This window comes from Arachis duranensis, chromosome 3, assembly GCF_000817695.3.
Source record: "Arachis duranensis cultivar V14167 chromosome 3, aradu.V14167.gnm2.J7QH, whole genome shotgun sequence".
In the NCBI taxonomy this organism is placed as follows: Eukaryota; Viridiplantae; Streptophyta; class Magnoliopsida; order Fabales; family Fabaceae; genus Arachis; species Arachis duranensis.
This window is the reverse complement of record NC_029774.3, coordinates 96,261,505-96,270,907: the sequence shown is the minus strand read 5'-3', so window position 1 is coordinate 96,270,907 and position 9,403 is coordinate 96,261,505. Positions and strand designations below refer to the sequence as shown.

At 32.4% G+C, this 9,403-nt stretch overlaps 2 long non-coding RNA genes and 1 other non-coding gene across 4 annotated transcripts; 2 read left to right on the top strand and 1 right to left on the bottom strand.

Annotated features, from left to right (window-relative positions):
- Positions 1–682: 682 nt before the first annotated feature.
- Positions 683–2,536, bottom strand: LOC110279337 (uncharacterized). The gene is made up of 4 exons (XR_008007415.1): positions 2,198–2,536; positions 1,599–1,701; positions 1,241–1,467; positions 683–1,048 (listed from the first exon to the last, which is right to left on the bottom strand). It is a non-coding gene; the product is annotated as an uncharacterized LOC110279337 (long non-coding RNA).
- Positions 2,537–4,044: 1,508 nt separating this feature from the next.
- LOC107479797 (uncharacterized) lies at positions 4,045–5,913 on the top strand. Of its 2 annotated transcripts, XR_008007301.1 has the most exons (6): positions 4,045–4,174; positions 4,507–4,539; positions 5,022–5,122; positions 5,202–5,296; positions 5,681–5,737; positions 5,823–5,913. It is a non-coding gene; the product is annotated as an uncharacterized LOC107479797 (transcript). The 2 variants fall into 2 exon arrangements; XR_002372558.2 differs by lacking the exon at positions 4,507–4,539 and having other exon boundaries at positions 4,051–4,174; positions 5,209–5,296.
- Positions 5,914–6,371: 458 nt separating this feature from the next.
- On the top strand, positions 6,372–8,831 carry LOC127745775 (uncharacterized). Its single transcript, XR_008007302.1, has 2 exons — positions 6,372–6,623; positions 6,892–8,831. It is a non-coding gene; the product is annotated as an uncharacterized LOC127745775 (long non-coding RNA).
- The last annotated feature ends 572 nt before the right edge of the window (positions 8,832–9,403 follow it).

Below are 9,403 nucleotides of genomic sequence, written 5' to 3'. Positions count from 1 at the left end.
TGTTTGACCAAACTAGACTTGACCAGACTCTGGGCTCGATTATATAGCAATGCTTGACTTCCTAATCAAAACTTGTTTATATGTATATTGGCATAATATCTCTCAAGGTGAGTATTAGCTAGAAAATGTGGGTGCACCAATACAAATGCTTCCAATCTAGAGTAAATCTCAGCCTTAACAACAAATAACCATAAGTAAATAGAAGTAACTCAAAACTCTAGTTAAGAGATAGCTGATAAGAGCAGGTAGCAAAGAAAACAGTTAATTGATCAAATTTATAAAATATATAGAAGCGCCATAGTGTATACAATATAAGGATAAGTTTCATGTAATCAAGAATAGTGTTCTTACAATTCTGCCAATCCAGTAAGGTTTGCAATTGTATCTGGAATATGTCCAGATAAGGAAAATCCTTTTGATGCCAAGTTCCTGCAAGAAGCAACTAATGCATTGTTAAAAATCAAAACTAAATAAGAAAAAGAAAGGGAACACAAAAAAAAAGAAAGAATATAAATACAGATTGTGAACCTACAGAGATATAACATGTTTGTTGCTACAATCAACATTAGACCAACGATAGCAGGGGCTCACAAAAAAACTATTCCAATCTTTAATTTAATTATTGGAATCATTGAGGGCCCTCAAAAATTCAATCAATGCTTCCCCTGTATATATATATATATATGAACATCCAAAATTGATAAGTGTTAACATAAATATGGATGAATTAATCGTATCTTTATAGAAAATGAGTTGTTATTAGGTGCTCTAAGAGTAACATAACTCCAATCAATTTATGCCACATAGGTTAAAGTAATTTTATTATAACACTCGTTAATAATTTGTAATTCAATTAATACATCAGTGTAAGAGTTATAATGTATACTGAGAATCCTAATAATTTTTCGTTAAGAATTTAACTTACGTGGACAAATTTAATTAATTACCTTCCACATCAGGATCTGTAATTGGATAACTGTGCCTCAATACACTTAGAAATATCAACCAACTTAAAAATATTTAAGTTGAAACATATTAGAAATTTCGCCTGAAAAAATTAGAAAAAATCAGCCTAGTTAAATTAGAGCTTCCAAGAGGATTAAATCAGATCATGCTAAGCTAAGGCAACAAGAATACAAGATAAAGAGACAAGAGGCAAGAAACAATCTTCAAGCCCAGAAAAATGATCATCACTTTATAATAATAATAATAATGATAATAATATCATATTTCAACATACTTGTTCACTATGACCTTATGGAAAGTATACCACATGGCTCCCAACTGCAGGTAAAGAAACAAGGGAACCAGCACATGCATGCCAAAGTTCCGAGTCCAGAACTGGCTTTTCCTCTACAAAAAACCTCTAACTTCAGTTTTGATACAAGCAATAGGAGGCTGATGAGTGTGGCAAAAATCATTGAACTCAATAGCTTTCTCAAGACTAATATCTGTGAAAACAACAGCCTGCAAAATAAAATATATACAAATACTAATATATCAAAATAAACTAGATAGAGATGCATTGATGATGGGAAATTCAAATAACAAACTTCAAATTAAATAAGAAAGAAACCACAATCAGTATCTATGTTTACCTGGCAACCAAGATCTCCTAGTCCTAATATACGCTCGTCATTAGTGACAACAACTTGAGTGCTCTTCTCTAACCAGTTTTTCAGTACTTCAAGGATCTAGCCTCTGTAGAGTCTCAAACACTTAGTATCTCTTCTTATCTTTCTTTCTTTCTTTTATTTTTCACCTCAAAGGCTAAATGATGAGAACAGAACAATAAACACAAATACAAGAGGATTTAAGGTAAAGTTATTCATGCTCACATGGATTTTCATTGTAATCTAAGATTCAAGCAACATAGCTGTTTCTAAATAAAATCAATTTATCAGGATTTCAAATATATACATTAGTATCAAAGTAAAAGAGTGTCGCGAAATCAAAATTCAAAAATTAGCAAATCAATTTATCAGGATTTCAATTAAGAGAATAAACAATTCATCGAACACTTGGAGTGCTTGAGAATTTGAAACAGTGTTATCAATCAATAGATAATAAAACTCATCGAATGCTATATCACATAACAAATCATGCAGAATCTGAGAATTAAAAACAAAGAAAATGAATAAAAAGGAAAAAGAGAAGGAGAACCAGAAATTGAGAATGAGTGAAAAGAAGAGCGTACAGAAAGGATAGAATGTCGATGGAGAACACGAGCGTCATTGTCCAAGGAGAGTTAACCGAAGAAGCGGTTTCTCTCAATCTCAGAGGCTTGGGCATTGCAATTAGATCTGAAAACGCGTTGACGAAGGAAGCGCCTTAGCTCAATCTCAGTAGCTTTATAGCAGAAGCAGAAAGGAGATTAACTTTAGCGGCCGCGACGGCGGTGACGGCGGCGATGGAGACGGCGGTGGAGATGTCTACAGTGAGCTTAGGGTTTCGGTGAGCTCTCACCCTTCTCTTATTTCTCTTCGAGTGTTTCTTGGATTTTGAAAAAATTTTAATTATGTGGTAATTGATTTTATTGTTAGGTATTTGGTGGGAGTTTATCAAAATGCCACATATAAAATAAATTGCAGAGGTTTTTAAAAACCCCCTCTAAAAAATACCCACAAATATATATAAATCTTGTAGTGATGTATCAAATCAACACATCGTTAAGCTAATGTATACTATAACTCTCAACCATTATATAAATGTCTGATGAGTGATGACTATGTCAGTCAACCATTTGAATTGAAACATGAGCTGAAGGGGGATTATTTGACCTGCTTTACTTTGATTTTTAAATTTAATTGACAAGGTAATTAGTATACACTTACTTCAACCTTCATTGTATTATTAAGGCCTAACTTTTGTTTTCTTAATAGCAATTCCACCCAAAATACATCATTTCTATAAGCAGGCCTAAAATCTCCACCAAAAAAACATTATGTTCTACGTTACGTATTTCTCATTTGATAAGTTTATTGTATAAAATATTTAACAATATTACGCGTATATTAAAATATGGATTAGAATAAAATATAGAATACGTATATATCAAAATCAATTATTAATATTAAATAAGTGATATTTTTAGTGGCTAAAATAGTTGAGTGGCTAAAATAGTTGAGAGGTTAAGAATGGAAAACAAAACTGAATTAGACCGTAGTAGCAATTGACTTAAATGAATGCAATAAAAATAACAATTATTATCTACGTACAAGTTATTTTATCATACAAGTTCATACAAATTCTTTTTTCCCAAACCATTCTCACGTGCGCGTCTTACACACGCTCATTCCACGCACCTCTTAATTTAACAGATTTCAATCAACGCGCGAATATATAACCTTTTTTTCAAAAGGATTTCGTTTTTTTTTTTCGAATTTTTTTGCGTTTTTCTTCATTCGTTTTCGTGCGTTCTCTCTGCATTCTCTTTCGTCGTTTTCGTGTATTTCTCTCTACGTTCTTTTTCTTCATTTTTTTCGATTTCCTTTGTTCTCTACGTTCGTTTTGAAATCAAGCTCTGAAATTATTTTAAAAATAATGAATGATTCAGGTTCAAATTGTCAGCTGAACCAGAGCGAAGTGAGTTATTGTTTTAAATCAAATGAAGTGCGTGTGAGGTGTGGTTGAATTCCGATTAATGTTTTTATTAGTACACTACTAGAAAACTAGTTATTACAGACGGATATTTCCGACGGATTTTATCCCACTAAAATACAGAGGGAATTTCAGAGGGATTTTTTGTCGGAAAACAAAAAAATGAATTAGCATAAATTACAGACGAAAAAGAGAATCCATCGATAATTCCGTCAAAAAATTAATTTTTTTCATGAAAAATAATTACAGACGGAAAAATCTGTCTATAATTAAATAAAAAATGATATATTTTATTAAATTATTACAGACAGAAAATTCTGTCTGTAATTTAAAATTTTCTGTCGAAAAATATTAAAATAAGGGTAGTGACTGAAAAGCTCACCGTTTCAATCACGATACTTCTACAAATCTACACACTCATCCCTTCTAAATCCTCCATTAGCAGCGCATCTCAGCTTTGGTTCAGTCGCACAGAAGCTCCGTCACACCCGTTCCCGGATCTTCTCGGGGTGTTGCTCGCCTCTCTCCTTTCAAATCCAAATCTGCAATCCGCTAATTTAGCCAAAGTTTGGAGGTTAGATTTTCAATTTCACGCAATTAATTCCTCCTTTTCCAATGGATCTTCTCCGTCACGCTCTCTTTCGTTCCTCCTCCTCCTCCGCCACCGCCTCTACTGCCATTGTTCGGTTGTTCCTCTGAGTTATCGGAAGCTTTCGCCGCTACCGCGACTGCTCACGTCGCACGATCTCTCTCTATCATCCATTGCATCGCACGAGCCCCCTCCTTGTGATTCTGTTGCTTAGGGTTCAATTTTTCTGTGCCAATTTTAGATTTATCAATTTTTCTTCGCAGTTTCTATCTTCTTGTTGTTGTTGATGCTGATTGAGCTTCTTGTTCCTGTTGCAGTTTCTATCACATGCTGGTATCTCAAAACAGATGGTAATTTTGCCCTTTTCCATTCTCTTTCTTCTATTTAAGTGTTTTTAATTTCCAGCTTAGGGATTTGATCACCTGTTCTGAGCTTGTTCCATGATTCTACTCTATTTGTGTTTTTTTTTGTGTGGATAAATGCATTGCTTTCAACATTCATCTTGGTTAATTGTTTTTGGAACCCTAGAATTGCACATTCTTAATTAATCAGTGTTCTAGCAATACAGTGAAATTCGTTGAACTCTTATAGATATAGAATGGAATTGAACTTCTAGATTATGGCTTCTCTTAATCACTTATTGTAGCAGATAAATTTATCTATGCAGAAATTATAGTATTAGGACACAACTTATGTATTTCATGTTATTGAAAACTTAAACTCTTATGTTTATCATTAAAAAGTTCCCTCTTTTATATCATGAACGAGTACCCTTAGCAGAACCTCCAAAGGAAAGAGCTGCTTTTTAATACAATTTAGTTGCTTGTTGTAGGTTAGTGCAGTGAAATGTGGAAGGATTCAAGTTGATGGTGAGAGGGTACCAGTTTCATACATAGTTAAATCATCACAGAAGATTAGCCATTTTGTACACAGGTTTGTCTTTGCACTGAAAGCTTTGCATTTTTACTTTTGTGGTTTAGAAGTGATTGAGCTTGAAACTGATGCCGCAAAGATTTTAGGCATGAACCGCCTGTGATGGCTTGCGAGGTTCCGATTCTCCAAAAAGAACTAGACGTGCTGACTGTTTGTAAACCTGCATCTGTCCCTGTAAGTATGCATTAACAAGTGAACTATATTTGCTAGTCCTTGTGATTGCTTTTTCTTTTCCTGTGGAAAATTTTATACTTTCTTGTTTTCCTTGTCCTTATTATTTGAGTTAATGTGGTGTTATTGCTTGTTAGTTTGGTTGTCCTATTAAGGGGCAATGTTAGGGAACAAACAGTTTGAAAAAAAGGTTGATTTAGAATCTTTGCATAACTCAAAATAAAGGATATCCTTTGCTTAGGAGGTGGTTCTTTTGTTCATTCCTCAGTTTTCTAACTTTGGTTCTGTTGCCTCTTTCTTCTTTTTGCCTGTATTTTGGTTACAAATCATATTGATCATTTCAAGAGCATCACATTCGAACTGGTTGTGGTTCTGTGTCTGTTATAGTGTATGGGGATCCTGAGAAACCAGCTCTGATCACTTATCCAGACCTAGCACTAAATTGTGAGTGCTTATGTGTATTCTTTAATCCATTCTTTTTATTTTATTTGGAAGGCTGAATTAATTGTTCACTTATCTGTTTGTGCAGATATGTCATGTTTCCAAGGATTATTTTTCTGTCCAGAGGCAGCTTCTTTGCTGCTTCACAACTTCTGCATATATCATATCAGTCCTCCTGGACATGAGGTCTGTAAGAGATTGATTTCAATATACATTTTCTTTTCTATTTAGAATGTGAACTTTATAATTCACATAGTTTCTCCTCTTGGAACTTCCACAAGAGTTGTTGCAGTTGGGAATTGGTGCAATTTGTCCTGATGACCCTATACCTTCTGTTGAAGACTTAGCAGATCAAATAGTTGAGATTCTCAACTATTTTGGGTAAATTACATTATAATCATACTGTTGATAACTTAGTTTTAAGGGTGGCTAGGTTTCACTGTGTAGAATATACCATTACACCTTATAGTTAAAGTGATGTACATAAAGAATTATTAATTGTACTTTACTGTATTTATTACTATGAAGTTATGAAATATAATTAATCTGATTTTGTGAATTGAAGTTTTCTGTTTTGTACTTGCATGTTAGTCTTTTCTATTTTTTGAACAGCAGAGTTATTAGCCAACTATCATTACTTATGTATATCTAAAAAGTGTAGCAATTTTTAAACAATGCAAGAAGATTGCTATCTTTGACAATAAAGATTAATGAAGTTTAAATTCTAAGCCATTCAACTAACAATGGGATGCATATCATATATAGATACTAATTAGATCTTAGTAATTTTCATTGAATAATTTTTTAATATGTGTTGCAATAATCAGAGCTGGTACTAGGAGGTATCAAAGCTAAAGGCAAAGTATGAGTCTCTACAAAGGACTCAGAGGTATTATTCACTTATTTCCCTTCTAATAATAATGATAATTACAATAAACACTTAAAGTTAATTACATACCTTTCAATAATAAATTAATAATATGGATATGTATGTTATAATATTAAATGATTGCTTCCATGAAGATATTTTTATATTAAAAAATTGTTAAATTGATTTTATATAGTAATAATAATTGAATTTATTAGCAAAAATTATAATATATAATGGAATATATATAAATTATATTACAAAATTTACTTGGCAATGTAAAACACAGGCACTTGCTTGGGGAAGATCTTGGACCATTGAGCATAAAGGAGCTGCAGAATCTTGAGAAACAGCTTGAAGGTTCTTTAGCACAGGCCAGGCAGAGGAAGGTCAGTGCAAACACCTATCTATTATCTTTCATTTGCTTCTTTCTTTTTGTTCAAATTTGTTCTTTGATTGCTTTCCTTTATCTTTTTTTTATATATAATTATTTGGTTACTTTTCTTTGATTGTATATATAACATGCCTGATAATAAAGGATCTAAAATTAAATCAGTGGGTTAATTAGGGTACAACCTTGTTTAACTTGATTCAACAAAGTTTTGACTGTTAAATTAAACATCATATAAAGTTGAAAAGTGAAAGTAAGGGAAAGACATAAAAGTAAAGAGAGGGGGAAATGCTTAATTACTTGGTAATGAAACATTATCATGCAAAAAATTTAAACTGCTTTTTTTTTAATTTCTTCTCACAGCACAAAGTTGATCAACGCAAGCAATAAATTGTTAGAAAAATAATTGAGAAATTTATAGCAGTTCAGAAAATAGAAAAGTATCCCGTTTAGTTTCAGTTGACAATCATGTAACCTATACTAAAAGACAGGGATGCTTGTATAGCGTAATTGTCAACTGTTGGCTCGAAAGTGTAAGTACATTTTCAAAATTTTGGTGAGGCTTGCTTCCGTAGCAAAGGGGAAGAAATGAAACAAACATGAACAATCAAAGTCTCAGGCAAGTTCTCAAGTTCTACTCATATCATCTGTTGATTTTATCTGTAAATAAGTAAACGATGTTCTGTTGGTTAAGATTGTGATACTCTTCTCTTCACTTGACTAAATTTTTACTTTTTAGCTAGTTGTTGATGCCAATATAGACTATAATGCTCGGGAAGGGAGGAGCACAGTGGAGGTGAGCACCTTAATCTCTATAGCTGACAGAGGGTTTTGGTAGCTAGTGGGTATTACTCAACCTATTTGAGTTATAGGTTTTTTCATCTGATTTATGATATCTTGTTTCTTGTGGTGAACATTTAGGCTTCTTGCACTGGCTACTTCCTTTGCTAAGGGTATTAATAGTCCATATACTGTGTCTATAAAGATTAATATAAAAAAGGCTTCTTGCTAAGTGTATTCTTAATTGTTTGCTTTAAGAGAAGGAGAAAGATCAGTGGGTTGTTGCTTTTTATTTTGGAGCATATATACGACTATATATTGCTTCTACTACAACTTTCTTTTCATCTCGTATCTTTCTTTCTTACTTGATTTCTACATGCATCCATCATCAGTGTATTTGCTTCTCTGCTGATCTCTCATTTCTCTCTGACCTTTTTTAAAAGAAAAGAATACACCTTTATTTTTATTTTTTTCCTATTGGGGGTTATGCTTTAAATTACCTTTTTTATTCACAATCATTGAGTACAGGAGTATACTTTCTAGTTATTAAGAAGCACCACCAGTTATTAAGGAGACTCCTGTTCTAGTTCAAGATTCTGCAAAGATTAAAGAAGCACCACCAGGTTCTTTCTCTTTTTCTCCTATTAAATTTGCAGCGCCAAATCGAAAGTTACTGGAACTAGATCAGATGTTGAGGTGAGCTTCACTTGTGAATTTGTTACTTGAGATGAAGAATACACTGTATATAGATTATGCTGTCACTATTTTTTATTTTTGTCAGAATTTGATACTTGGAAAACAGATGAAAAATGGAAAAATATAAGGAGGCAAAGAAGCCTGAGGCAGAGGATCAATTCATGACCCCACTGTTTGAATCAATGGACACAATAATGATGAATGGTTTCTATACAGATGAAGTTCCAATTTTAGAACCTAATTAAGCAACTTTATTGTATATTTTGACTTAATTAGAGGACAATAGTTGATGTATCAATGCACTTTGTTGATGTATGGTTGTTACTTGTTATTATAATTGATGTATCAACACTTTGTTTATATTTTGAAATATATTAACTTGTTTGTTTATAGTATTTTTTTTAGTTTGATAATACGATGAATTTATTTATTTTTTGAAATATTATAAATATTTGAATACAAATTAGATAAAAATTTGTATTAAATTTATATTTATTTGTATGAAAACAAGTTTATTTTGTAATTAAAAAAATAAAAAAATTATTTTACCTTACTGACGGATTTACAGACGGATTTTCTGTCTGTAATCAGAGTGTGAAATGATTTTCCAAGGTTCAAATTACAGACGGAAAATTTGTCGAAAAATCCGTCTGTAATTACAAACGGAAAATCCATCAGAAAATTCGTCTATAATTACAGACGGAAAATCCGTCGGAAAATCCGTCTATAATTACAGACGAAAAATCCGTCTGAAAATCTGTCTGTAATTACAGACGGAAAATCCGTCAAAAAATCTGTCTGTAATTACAGACGGAAAATCCGTCGGAAAGTTTGTCACCTTTGGGAAATAGATAAAAAATTTACAGAGGAAAAATCCATCGGTAACTGGTAAAAATCCGTCTGTAATTTTCCGACGGAAAAAAATTCGTCGGTA